Consider the following 14,941-nt stretch of genomic DNA (forward strand, 5'->3'; position numbering starts at 1 on the left):
AGTGTTGTGTTTGGAGTGTCAGATGTGGGGCCCCTGGGAGACGACCAGACTCCCTGATAACTACATCTGCGCAAAGTGCACCGAGATGCGGCTCCTCAAGGAACGGATTGAGAGTCTGGAGCAGCAGCTGGATGACCTTCGGTTGGTTAGGGAGAGCGAGCAGGAGATAGATAGGAGTTATAAAAAATATGTAGACAGCACCTCAGTGGTGGTCCCCCTCAAAAACCGATATCTCATTTTAGATTCGGTTGGAGAGGATGACTTCATAGAGGAAGACCTCAGCAGCCAGGACCTTGGCACCGTGTCTGGTACTGTGGTCCAGCAGAGGAAGCGAAATGCAGTGGTTATTGGGGATTTGATAGTAAGGGGTACGGATAGCAGATTCTGCGATACCGACAATGAGTCTCGGATGGTGTGTTGCCTCCCTGGTGCCAGGGTACGGGATATTACGGACCATGTCGAGAATATTCTGAGAGGGGAGGGTGAGCAGCCAGAAGTCTTGGTACATGTAGGTACCAATGATGTAGGTAGAAAAAGAGAAGAGGTCCTGAAGGAGGAATACAAGGCATTAGGGAGAAGGTTGAGAAGTAGGACCTCAAGGGTAGTAATCTCAGGACTACTACCCATGCCACGTGTCAATGACAGGAAGAATAGAAAGCTCTGGCAGTTGAATGCGTGGCTGAGTGACTGGTGCAAGGGGCAGGGCTTCAGATTCTCGGATACCTGGGACCTTTTTTGGGGGAGGCAAGACCTATTTGCTAAGGATGGGTTGTACCTAAACTCCAAAGGGTCCAATATCCTGGCGGGAATGTTTAATTTAGTTGTAGGGGAGGGTTTAAACTGATCTGGCAGGGGGATGGTAACCAGGATGCTAGGTTACAAGATGCTACGGTGAGGGAGGAAGTGTATAGAAACAAATCCAATGAGGATGGCAAGAAGGACAGGCAGGTGATAAGTCAGGATAATTTACTGAATAATAGAAGTACAACAAATCAGGATGTTAGGATACAGAATGTTAGGATCGGGGATGAGGATGTTAGGATACCGAATGTTAGGATAGGGGATGAGGTCTACAGGAACATGTCTAAGATAGTAGGTAGCGAAGATAGTAAGAAGGATGGACAGGTGGAAAGTCAGGATAATCTGCTGAACAACAGAAGTACAATAAAATCAATAGCAGATACCAGTCTAAATGTACTATATTTAAATGCACGTAGCATCAGGAATAAAGTAGATGACCTAGTGGCACAACTACAGGTTAATAAATATGACATCGTTGCAATCACTGAGTCGTGGCTTCATGATGGATGTGATTGGGAACTGAATGTCAAGGGGTACACAGTGTATAGGAAGGACAGGCGGGTAGGCAGAGGGGGAGGTGTGGCCATGATGGTTAGTAGTGATATAAAATCAATAGAAAGGAAGGACATTGGGTCAGAGGAAGTGGAATCCTTATGGGTGGAGCTAAGAAATAGCAAGGGTAAAAGGACAATAGTAGCAGTCATATATAGGCCCCCTAACAGCAGTCAGGAAGTGGACCATAAGTTGCAGATTGAGATAGAAAAAGCGTGCCAGAGTGACAATGTGAAGATAATTATGGGGGATTTTAACATGAAGGTGGACTGGGAAATCCAGCAAGGCGGTAGAACTCAGGAGAGTGAGTTTGTGGAATGTTTAAGGGATGTTTTTCTGGAGCAACTTATTGAGGAGCCCACCAGGGGATCGGCTGTTTTGGATTGGGTGCTGTGTAGTGAACCCGAGGTGATTAGGGAACTAAAGGTAAAGGAACCACTGGGAACAAGTGATCACAATAATGATTGAGTTTAGTTTCAAGTTTGAGAAGGAGAAGCTGATAACTGGTGTATCGATATTTCAGTGGAATAAGGGAAATTACAAAGGTATGAGAGAAGAGTTGGCCCAAATTGATTGGAGGAGTAAGTTAGCTGGAGGGATGGCAGAGGAGAAATGGAAGAAATTTCTACAGGAAATAAGGAAAATGCAGGATAGATATATTCCAAGAAAAAAGGTTTTGAATGGAAAAAAGGCACAGATGTGGATAACGAGGGAGGTGAAGGATAAAATAAAAGCAAAAGGGGCGGCGTACAAAGTAGCAAAAATTAGTGGGAAAACAGAAGATTGGAAAGTTTTTAAAAATCTGCAGAGAGAAACTAAGAAGGTCATTAGGAGAGCAAAGATGAGTTATGAAAGGAAGCTGGCAGACAACATTCGGAAGGATTCTAAGAGCTTTTTTAAATACATAAGGAATAAAAGAGAGACACGGGTTGACATAGGACCAATTGATAACGGTGCAGGAGGTATTATAATGGACGATAGTGAGATGGCAAGGGAATTGAATGAATATTTTGCATCGGTCTTCACCGTGGAGGACATAAGCAATGTGCCGGTTAGTCAGGAGTCTCACGAATTGGAACTGAGTTCAGTTGAGATTACTAGGGAGAAGGTGCTACGAAAACTAAAGGGACTTAAGACTGATAAGTCTCCCGGACCGGATGAGGTGCATCCCCGGGTTCTGAAGGAGGTGGCTGTAGAGATAGCGGAGGCATTGGCGATTATTTTTCAGGAATCGATAGATTCTGGCATGGTTCCGGAGGACTGGAGGGTAGCGAATGTAGTTCCGTTGTATAAGAAAGGTGGGAGGCAGCACAAAGGAAATTACAGACCTATTAGTTTGACGTCAGTGGTGGGAAAATTATTGGAATCTATCCTCAAGGAGGAGGTTACTGAATACCTAGAGGCGCAAGGCAAGATTGGACCTAGTCAACATGGTTTTGTGAAGGGGAGGTCCTGTCTGACCAACTTATTGGAGTTTTTTGAAGAAATCACAGGTAGGGTGGATAAGGGAGAGGCGGTAGACGTTGTGTATTTAGACTTTCAAAAGGCCTTCGATAAGGTGCCTCACAAGAGACTGATTAATAAAATGAGAGGTCATGGAATTATGGGTAGGATAGCAGAATGGGTGGAGCAGTGGCTGGTTGGCAGGAAGCAAAGGGTGGAAATAAAAGGATCTCGTTCTGGTTGGTTACCGGTTACTAGTGGTGTGCCGCAGGGGTCGGTGTTGGGGCCGCTCCTTTTTACCTTGTACATCAATGATTTGGATGATGGAATAAATGGTTGTGTGGCTAAGTTTGCGGATGACACCAAGATAAGTGGAGGAGTAGGGAGCATAGAGGAAATAGAAAGGATGCAGAGGGACCTAGACAGTTTTGGAGAATGGGCAAGGAAATGGCAGATGACATTCAATGTTGAGAAATGTGCAGTTGTACACTTTGGAAGCAGAAATAAACGGGTAGATTATTATCTAGAAGGAGAGAAGATTGAAAGTACGGTAGTACAAAGGGACTTGGGGGTACTCGTACAAGATACCTTAAAAGTTAACCACCAGGTTGGATCGGTGGTTAAGAAAGCGAATGCTATGTTGGCATTCATCTCGAGAGGTATTGTGTATAAAAGTAAGGAAGTGTTGATGAGGCTCTACGGGGCACTAGTGAGGCCTCATTTGGAATACTGTGCGCAGTTTTGGGCCCCACATCTTAGGAAGGATGTGCTGATGTTGGAGAGGGTTCAGAGGAGATTTACGAGAATGATTCCGGGAATGAAAGGGCTTACGTATGATGAGCATTTGTCGGCTCTTGGACTGTACTCACTGGAGTACAGAAGGATGAGAGGGGACCTCGTAGCGACATTTAAAATGTTGACAGGAAAGGATAGAGTAGATGTGGCTAGGCTGTTTCCCTTGGTGGGTGAGTCCAGGACCAATCTTAGAATTAGAGGGTACAGTTTCAAGACAGAGATGAGGAGAAATTTCTTTACCCAGAGGGTGGTGAAATTGTGGAACTCCTTGCCACGCACAGCAGTGGAGGCCAGATCAGTGGGGGTGTTCAAGGAGGAGATAGACAGATATCTAAATAGTCAGGGTATCAAGGGATATGGGGATAAGGCTGGAAAATGGGATTAGAATAGTTTTTTTTCCCACCCCATTTCTTTTTCCCTTTTCCTTGGAGCAGACTCGATGGGCCAAATGGCCTGCTTCTGCTCCCTTGTCTTGTGATCTTGTGACCAACACCTTATATAGCCTCAGCTTTGCATCCTTGCTTTTATATTCTAGTCCTCTCAAAATGAATGCTAACATTGCATTTGCCTTCCTTACTACTGACTCAACCTGCAAGTTAACCTTCAGGGAATCCTGCACTAGGACTCCCAAGTCTCTCTGCACCTCCAATTTCTGAATTCATTCCCCAGTTAGAAAATAGTGCATAACCATACACTTCCCTATGCTGTATTCCATCTGCCATTTCCTTGCCCATTCTCCCAACTTGTCTAAGGCCTTCTGCAGACTCCCTGCATTCTCAACACTACTTGCCCCTCCGCCTATCTTTGTATCACTTGGCCACCAAGCCATCAATTCCATCATCCAGATCATTAACGTACAACGTGAAAAGTAGCAGGCCCAACATCAAGCCCTGCAGATAACCACAAGTCACCAGCAGCCAACCAGAAAAGGCCCCCTTTATTCCCACTCTTTGCCTTCTACCTGTCAGCCAATCTTCTATCCATGCTACTACCTTTCCTGTAATACCATGGGCTCCTATCTTGTTTAGCACCCTCATGTGTGGCACCGTGTCAAAGTCTTTCTGAAAATCCAAGTTAACAACATCCACTGACTCTCCTTTGTCTATCCTGCCTGTTACTTCCTCAAAGAATTCCAACAGATTTGTCAGGCAAGATTTCCCCTTATGGAAACTATACTGACTTCAGCCTATTTTATCATGAGCTTCCAAGTACCCCAAAACCTCATCCTGAATAATGGACTCTAACAACTTTCCAACCACTGAAGTCAGGCTACCTGGCCTGTAATTTCCTATATTTTGCCTCCCTCCCTTCTTAAAGAGTGGAGTGACATTTGCAGTTTTCCAGTCCTCTGGAACCATTCCTGACTCTAGTGATTCTTGAAAGATCACTACTAATGCCTCCACAATCTCTTCAGCTACCTTTTTCAGAATCCTGAGGTATAGTTCATCTGGTCCAGGTGACTTATCCACCTTCAGACCTTTCAGCTTCCCAAGCACCTTCTCCTTAGTAATAGAGACTACACTTACTTCTGCCCTCTGATTCTCTCCAATTTCTGGCACGTTGCTGGTGTCTTCCACAGTGAAGACTGAGGCAAAATACTTATTCAGTTCATCCGCCATTTTTTTTGTTCTCCATTACTACCTCTCCAGCATAATTTTCCAACGGTCTGATGTCCACTCTTGCCTCTCTTTTACTCTTGAAATATTTGAAAAAACATTTGGTATCCTCTTTTATATTATTGGCTAGTTTATCTTCATATTTCATTTTTCTCCCCTTATTGCTTTTTTTTGTTGTTTTCTGTTCATTTTTAAAAGCTTCCCAATCCTCTAACTTCCCACTAATTTTTGCAATATTGTATGCCCTCTCTTTTGCTTTTATGCTGTCTTTGACTTCCCTTGGTCAGCCACCCTTTAGAATGCTTCTTCTTCTTTGGGATGAAATGATCCTGTGTCTTCCGAACTATTCCCAAAAACTCCTGCCATTGCTGCTTTTTACCATCATCCCTGCTAGGGTCCCCTTCTAATCAACTTTGGCCAGCTCCTCTCTCATGCCTCTAGTTATCTTTACTCAACTGTAACACCAATACATCTGGTTTTAGCTTCTCGCTCTCAAATTCTATCATATTATGATCACTGCCTCCTAAGGGTTCCTTTACCGTAAACTCCCTAATCAAATCTGGTTCATTGCACAACACCAAATCCAGAATTGCCTTTTCCCTAGTGGGCTCGACCACAAGCTGCTCTAAAAAGGCATCTCATAAGCATTCTACAAATTCCTTCTCTTGGAATCCAGTACCAACCTGATTTTCCTAATCATTAAGCTGGCCCATACTTTGTTAACATGGTGATTAAAAAGGGGAAATAAGAAGACTGGGTTAGATTGAGCAGTGAAAAAAAAGTCTTAACAGAATGAAAAGTAACTTTTGCCAGCGTAGGATCAATGGTATCAAATGACACAAAAATGCATTTGGAAAATGACTTCACGGTTCATACAGAAATACAAGGAAGAGAAAAATAAGGCTTTAAGCCCTATCGAATTTTGACTAGTGGCCTTATATCCAAATGAATTCTACTGACTTCAGATACAAGGACCAATGATGACAACAGAACTATGACCTACCACAATTTGTAACTTCTTAGTTTGACATTCTATACTCTACCCCTACCACTGTCAATACTTTATACTGGTTTGATGAGGAACAAAGAAGAACATGCCTGCAGCTACATATAAAAATGAGGTACTAATATGGTAAAACTACAACACAGTGTGACACTCATGCTATATTGGAACCAGCATACTGTAGACATAGCTAAGAAATCTCATAACCAGTGGATCAGATCAAAGCTAGCCCTTCATGCCACATCCAGTTCCCAATGGTGAGGGACAGTTAATTTACAAACTTCAGACCTTCAGATGGAATGTCCTTGATTCTGGGATGTTTGGTGCTGACTGCATTGTGGCCAGTTCCATCTGGAACACCTCAGGTGATGCAGCTGCCTCTCCAAGTCCAGCAAGACCAGGCCAACTTGCAAGCTTAAACTAATAAATGGCAACTACAACAGTGCACCACAGGTACTGCACAATAATCCCCAATAAGGGAAATTCTAAGCAACTCATCTTTATATTCAACACCATTACTATTATCAAGTCCCCTGTCTGCTGCCATCACAATCAACATCCTCTTGGGTTATCATTGACCAGAAACTTAACTGGACAGAAATAATAACTGAAAGAGCAAGTTGGAGCACAAGTATTCTATAGTGAATCAATCACCTGCATGGGACCAGGGCAAAATGTGCAATGGAAACCTACAGATTTCCTTCCAACTCACACATTTTAACTTGGCAATATAGTCATTTCTTCATGATCAATATGTTAAAATTCTAAAACCCATCAGGGCTGTGCAAGTACTTGCACCACTGTAGAAGTTCAAGGTGGTAGCTCATCACCTTCTTAAGTGGAATTAGGAATTGGTGATTAAGGATGATTTTGCCTGGATTCCGCAGCCCACGAATAATAAGAACTTTTGATTTCACCACTAGTGTTCTGTCAGCCACCCTAACAAGTTGTTTTTGTAAAATATGCTTCAGGTGCACTTTTAACCAATTTAAATTAATGTTCGAGGTTTGACTACTAAACTACTATACAGGCTTCATTAGCCAACTCTTAATGAAGCACATATCATTACTTTTTGATTTCTCCAATTTTTCCTATACCTCAATAACTGTTTTTGAAGTGTGGGAACAAAAACTATACACTGTATTTGCAAAGGAGATCAGACTAGTTCATTATAAAAGTTTGTAGGCTCACTTCAGAACCCTGGGTATATGTTACAAAATTCTTGTCGGCTTTAAGTTACTGTCACTTAACATTAAAGTGGACTAGGAGTCTACACTACTCAATACAAATATCAGGGGGGCAAAACCCAAAAAAATTATCCACCCACCTATGTCATGGTTGGATGAACTGCCATTCCACCCCTCTTTCCCCAAGATCCTGTGCAAAACATCCTTCTAGTACTTCTTACTTTCCCTCTCTCATCTATGATTAGGTGCCTAATATTAAGGGAAGCATCTTGAGATGTTTGACTATATTAGAGAAACTACATAAATGCAAATTGTTAGTGGGTGGGATACTGATCAGATACAATCCTATGTGGATTCAGATTATGGAAGGTGCTTATGATATCTTTAGAAGAAAAGGAAAGGAAAGCCAGTCAACAAATACGAACATTTAACTGACCTTCACCAGGCCAAACTGTAAATTATTTAAGTTATGCTTACTACAGCAGATGCCACAAAGTTATAAGACAACATTTATACAGTAAATGAATCTAATCGTCTAACACTTGTAGATGTATTCTGCCTTCAATCATTATGTGGGCTCAACTGGTAATTTTGTAGCAGCCTCTTCATTGTATCTTGACAGCATTTCTCACACATAGGTAAAACAGCCAATCTGTTCAGGCATGTGCAGTTCTCTGGTGCCTATAGATTTCTGGATCATAGACTCCAAATGGAGGCAGGGGATTTAACATTATAATAGTTGCTTGATGCATGTTCCACTAAAATCAATTTGGTGCAACATGACAGCTTAAATTTTATATTATTATCCTGATTAAAATGAACACCAGTGTTGTGAGAGCAAAAAGCTTTTCTGCTTTAGATCCCTTTAACAATGCATACCAGACTGTGCCAATGTATGGATTTGTGGTGAAGTCATCCACACAGCCTAAATTCCCTGTAAATAGTTTTTCCTTCCTTCTTGAGAGGCTGACATCGCCAATAGGTTAACACATACTGCCATCATCAGCCTCCCTGTACTAACTATGGTGTCCCAGCTTACTTCAAGGGGACACCCTAAGAGCAAATCAGCATTATGGGGCTGGATTTTTGTTTTAAGACTAGATCAGAAAGGATGGCCACATGGACCAGTTTAGTTGTTTCACTAACCTGTCAGCTTTATCAACAATTTCCAAATATTTTAAATAGGATTGAAATTCTTAGACTGAATAAATGTTTGCTAGATTAGTAGTCTGTGTCTCTGGAATATTTTCCAGTAGCTACCATAATGAATGAAGAGATCCTGATTTTGACTTGTGCCTGTTATCATAAAGGTGAATAGATAGGAAGAAGAAGATGATTGTTGAACACTCCATCTCCCTACCTCCCCAACAATCCCTGTGTCTGCTTTAAAAAAATTATTGATTATGCTGTCCAGAATGGTAGCCAAGTTGGGCTACTAATATAATCGATTTAGAGGTAAATCAGTTTTGACTGCATTCAGTCTGGGTTTAGCTCTGGTTTTAAAAAACATCTTGCTTTGTTTAACCCAGCATTAAACCAGTGTCATAGTTTCATCCTAAACACACTGTAATCAGGAGATCAGATCGCAGATGATCACCAGAACAGAACCATCCTGCTAGAGTTCCTTGAACCCAAGTCTGCACAGGTAACACAAGATATGACACCAAAAGCTTGGTCAATGTAGTGCACTTTTAAGAGTGACTTAAAGGAAGGGAGAACAGTGAAAAGGCCAAGTAGTTTAGGAAAGGAATTCCAACATTTAGTGCCTTGGCAGAATACAGCACAGCCAAAGATAGAACAACTTAAACTGGAAATAGAAAGGCCAGAGCTGGATAGCACAGAGTAATCAATGAGCCATAGAAGATGACAGAGATAGGCAGGAGCAAGGCCACAATGGAATTTCAACACAAGGATAAGCAACCACAAACTGAATTACATAAAGCCTTTAAAATAGCAAAAAAAAGTCCCAAGGCACCCAACATAAATGTTATCATTCAAAAATTTAACACTGAACAGGAAGTATATTAGAACAAATGATTAAAATCTTAATGGGTTAAAAGAGGTGAAAACACTTAAAAGAGGTGAAAACACTTAAAAGAGGTGAAAACACTTAAGGAATTTTTGAACTAAAAGCCTTAGTAGCCAAAGATCCAGCCATCAACAAAGTGATTAAAATGAATATGTGGATATGCTACCTTACACAATTCCTCCTCCTTCCACTTGCAACCACCCCAATATCTGATGAACCAGTTTTTAAGTAGTGCCTGTTCTGTCTTGGCAAAGAGAAGTAGTCTACTTTGAAGTCCATACATTATACCTTTTGGCATATGTGCTCCTTGCCATACCTGCCAAGTCTAATCTTTGATTTCCTCTGCCATCCCATCTACTACTTATTTAACTTCTGTTCAGTCTCTCTTTACCTATTTTGCCTTTAACCCAATTACCCTCCCATAGTATTTCAATTGTTGACAGCAGAGAAATTAGACATTTCTAGCATAGACTACTGGGCAGGCACAGTAGTGTAGCGGTTAGCATAACGCTACTACAGCGCCAGTGACACGGGTTCAATTCCGGCCACTGTCTGTAAGGAGTTTGTACATTCTCCCTGTGACTGCGTGGGTTTCCTCCAGGTGCTCCGGTTTCCTCTCACATTCCAAAGAAGTACAAGTTAGGAAGTTGTGGGCATGCTATGTTGGCGCCGGAAGCATGGCGACACTTGCATGGAGTGTTCTGGGGGCAGCCCGCAAAAGGTGCATTGCACTGTGTATTTCGATGTACATGTGACTAATAAAGATATTTTATCTTATCATAGAGTGGATACCATTTAGCCCACTGTGTCCAGGTGTGCAAGACAACTCAAATGCCTGTCCCTTGTTTCTAATCTGCTCCTCCAACCGAACAAACAGGTTATTGCTGTTTAGAAATAATCTTAACACTCTCAGTAAATATGTAGGATTAGCACTTGTGCAGACAGATGACAACATTTGAAGTTAAATCATTATGAACATATTATATTTGCTTGGAACATTTTATACAGCAGATAAATGAATGGAACATCCTAAAACTGTAGCAGCAATAACGTACCCCACCACAATCTTTAACCTCATGGCCCAGCACATCTCTCACTCTACCATGACTATCAGGACAGGGATCAACCCTGGTGCAATAAGGAGTTTTTGCATGCTGGGAGCAGCACCAGGCACATGTAAAAATGGGGTGCCAACCTGACAAAGCTGCAGAACAAGACTACATATATGTGAAACAGCAAGTTTCAGACAGGACCAAGTGATCTGTCAATCAACAGTTCAGACTGAAGCTCTGAAGTCACACCACATCTCGTTGTGAATGGTGGAATTCAATTAAACAGTTAATATGAGGTGGCATCTCCAGGAACATCTCATACTCAATAATAGTAGGGACCAGCACGCAAGTGACAAAATTGAGGCTAAAACATTCACATCTACACTCAGCAAAAAGCAAGGAGTGGATGATCCATTTCAGCTGTGTACCAAAATCCCCACCATCAAGAGGCCAGTCCGAACCAATTTAATAAACTTCACGTGATAGCAAGAAGCAGCTATGGGACTCGACAACATCTTGGCTGAAGTACTGAAGACTTGCACACTAGTGCTGGCTGTGCATCTAGCCAAGCTGTTCCAGTACAGCTGCAACACAGGCGTCTACCCAGCAATGTAGAAAATTGCCCAGGTATGTGACTATTCACAAAAGGCAGGTTAATTACAATAAAAGTCTGACAATTTGGTACACTTGGGACTTTGGTGGTGCCAGACTAGCAGATTTTCTGAATTATTGGATATTACTCCTATTAATCCCAAAAAAAATTCTTAAAAAATGAAAACACTTATTTCATCTGTTTCAAATGTTTCACAGCAGTACCTTTCCAGTGGACCCAGTGAGTTTAAAGTAAGTGGGAAATAGACAAGCCTTGCCTCTGGCCCACATTCCTGACCCCTAGTGACCTGGACACCAATCTCGGCTCTGGCTGCGCACCCGGCCCATAGTATGGGCCCTTGCCCCTATCTCTGGCGAGACACACTGTTTGAGCTCTGAACCTTTGATTCACATTCTGGACGAATGAGTATATCAGATGCTGGACCATCAGGATTTCGGAACAGTTGGATGCCAGATTTACTGTATCACCCAGCCTGTTCTCAATCAATGACAAAGTGATGGAAAGTGTCATGACAGTGCTATCAAACAGTGTCCATCCTCTGATACCAATTTTGTTTTGCCAGAATTACGTTGTCCCAGACCTAATAATTAGTCTTGGTCCAAAACCTGAGAGAACAGAATTTCAGAGGTGAGGAGAGACTGACAGGTCTTGACATCAAGGCAGCATTTTATCAAGTCAATGGGCAGAAAAAGGAAAGCACTATAATGATTGGAATCAAACCATATGCAAAGATAGTTGTGTTTGCTGAAGAGAAATCATCTTAGCCCCAGAATATCAAGGGCAGTGCCCGTGAACCAACCATCTACAGCTGCTTCATCAGTAACCTTCCTCCTATCACAGAATCCCATTGAAAATATTGATAATTCTCCAGGGAGCAAGAATTATGAATCATCCTCACTGTACCAACCTTTGACTCTGCAGTGAACTAGTTCAATGATTGCCTCAGAAAGGGCAAGGGATGGCCAAAATCAGCAGTTCTTCTTATAGATCTGGAGCCAAGTCCAGACTGATCAGAAGTTTATGCGGTTAGAGGGAATTAACACCATTCGAGATAACTCTGAGAGATATACAACCACATCAGCTCTATCTCCGCAATATCCACCAAATTCAACAGAAGTGAGCCAATATCAGAGTCTTCTCCCTGGCCAACATCCCCAGCATTGAGGCCAAATTACACTTAGCTGGGTACCTCATCAGCATGCCCAACACCAGACTCCCAGAGCAAACACTCTCTTCTGAGATCTGTCATGAGAAGGGATCACCAGGCTGAATGTAAAAGATCCCAAGGCACTACTGAGAAGAACAACAAGGAGTTTCTCCCTAGCACATTGACCAATTTTTGTCTGCCATCCAACACTGCTAGAAAACAGATTATCTGGTCATAATTATACTGCTGCTGTGACTTTGCTGTGCAGAGTTTGGCTGAAGCATTTCCTACATTACGACAGAAAGTGATTCATTAACTATAAAGTTTTGGGATATCTTAGAAGGGTGAAAGAAAATGCAAATTTGTTCTGTCAAGTAAGATGCAAGAAATGGTCAAAGCATCATCATATCAAACCAACTGTTACATCCACAAGTTTTAAGTTTATAGGACATGTACTGAGAATTGTCAGAAACGTCACTTCCCCTAATGGGAGAGCATCCTTCATCAGTGAAAGCAACTTGCAGTTATAAATGACCTTTAATTCTGAAATGTCTTGAGGTGCTTTACAAGAGGATTACTAATCAAAATTTGATATCCTGCCTCAGAAGGAAATATTAAGAAGATGATCGTGTTTGGTCAGAGATAGATTTTAAAGGAGGAGAGAAGTATGGGGAGGGTTAAGCAGACAATTCCAGAGCTCTGGGCCAAAGTATCTGAAGGAATCGCTGCCAAAAGTGGAGCAATTAAAACTAGGGACATGAGATGTCAGTGAAAATCAACTTCAGAGAGCTTGATTTCTAGGTCTGTATCATTCAGACATCTGTAATATTGACTCAGCTTGCCTTTTTCTTTAAAAAAATCTTTCCTTTTTTCTCTCTCTTTCTGGGAGTGGAGGACATGCCTACCCTGACCTGCTGGGCTTATCCTTCTGCTCTGCATTTCGCAACTCCTACATTCTTTTGTCTATGTTCTCACATTCTAACTGTTCCCATTCACCCAATGACCAGATAACTTTGTTTACAGCTTATCCCATGGTCACCCTGGTTTTACTCAATTAGAGACATCCACTTTCCCAACCTCCCTGCAGCTTTACCAGCTTCTTTTGTCTCCTTTTCAGTTCTAACGAAGGATCTCCGACCTGAAATGCATGAAATGAAATCCATTTCTCTTCCCACAGATGCGGCCTGACCTGCTGAGTATTTCCGGCATTTATTGTTTTTGACATAAGATGTCAGAGCTGGAGGAGCTCAGAGATATCAATGGCATAAAGGGCTGGAAGAAGCTACCGAGGTTGGTGGGGAACGAGAGAAAGTGGTGCCGGGGGGGGGGGGAGGGGAGCGGGGAAGTATAAAAGCAATTTGAAGGAAAGGATGCAAATTTTAAAACTGGGATGTTTCTTGACTAGATTTTGTATAATTCAGCAGCATTGAGCTGATGAGTGAACTGGACTTTTGTGTGAAGAAATGGACAACAAAATTTTGGATGAGTATATTTATGTGGTATGGAAAATAGGAGACTGGCCCAGATGGATCAGGATTGGAGCACGAATAACGTAGAAGAAAAAAGGCAATGTAATATTGTTTTATCTTTTCCTGACACAACACTAACACCAATTAATGTTGCTGCTATTGTATCACACTAATTCAAAAATCACAGTATGGAACCACTGGCAGCAACTCCAAGTTTTCTCTGTTCTTTTTTCTTAACACTTCCACATAACAAAGCTGCTACAACATACGCCTGTCCATTTTAAACTACTTTAAAAAAAATCATGCTTATTAACAAGCTAGGGAAAATGACTGTGTTCAGTAGTAGAAAACTGTGCATCTTATAATGCTGTATAGATTCTCTCCTGGTCCAACTCCCTTCCGTTTTCAGAAGGGTACTGAACATTTTTCTTCTGGCAGAGATTCCAGAATAAGGAGGCATTACATTGGAATCAGGCTATTCAAGAGTGGTACTGCACAAAGGGTAGTGGAAATATGGAATTTTCTTCCTCAAAAAACAGTTCAGGCTGAAGCTGAATTGAACATTTCAAAATTGAGACTGAACGATTCTTGTTAAGTAGAGATGTAACGATAATTGAACCAAGCTGGGTCGCATTCCAGATCACCACACAGAGATTCAAGAACTGAAAGATTTCTGTACCTACGACTCATGTAGACTGAGCTCCCACCCAACGTTCCCACACTCTGCATGGCCCAACAGAGGTTACTATAAGTATCTAGAAGAAATCACTCCAGTTCAAGCACAAACAACTTTGCCAGAATAGAGTGGCACCACATGAACAACCAGCTCAAGAGTTCTCTAGAAGAGGGGAAAATATACCAGAAAACCAAACAAGCCTCACATTCTAACTTGTAAAGTGTTCATGTGACTATTTTTCTCTTAGTATTAACAAGTCAAGTGACATAGGTATAACTTTATGAACAAATGGCTAAGACAAAATAAAGTCCCGAGTGGTTCAGCTGGTGATGCTACTGTGCAACAAAGCAGAAGGTGTTAGGTTCCTCCTTGGATTCAGAGAGATCGGCTACTGTCAGTTCAGTGCCAATATGTGTACTACAAGGTGAGAAATCTGTTTTACTGTACAATGGAACTCAATTTGTCCAACCAGAGAACCCCATGAGTCAGAGAGACAATTTAGCCCATTATTCCCTTGCTGGATCCACATCGTTTCTGTTCTATCAAAGTCCCATGTAG

The 14,941-nt window shown here is 41.9% G+C and overlaps 1 protein-coding gene across 2 annotated transcripts in view; it reads right to left on the reverse strand.

Annotated features, from left to right (window-relative positions):
• Positions 1-14,941, reverse strand: part of LOC127570775 (INO80 complex subunit D-like) — a 105,620-nt gene that overhangs the window by 85,548 nt on the left and 5,131 nt on the right. The gene's annotated exons all lie outside the window — the stretch shown is intronic.

This window comes from Pristis pectinata, chromosome 1 (assembly GCF_009764475.1).
Source record: "Pristis pectinata isolate sPriPec2 chromosome 1, sPriPec2.1.pri, whole genome shotgun sequence".
In the NCBI taxonomy this organism is placed as follows: Eukaryota; Metazoa; Chordata; class Chondrichthyes; order Rhinopristiformes; family Pristidae; genus Pristis; species Pristis pectinata.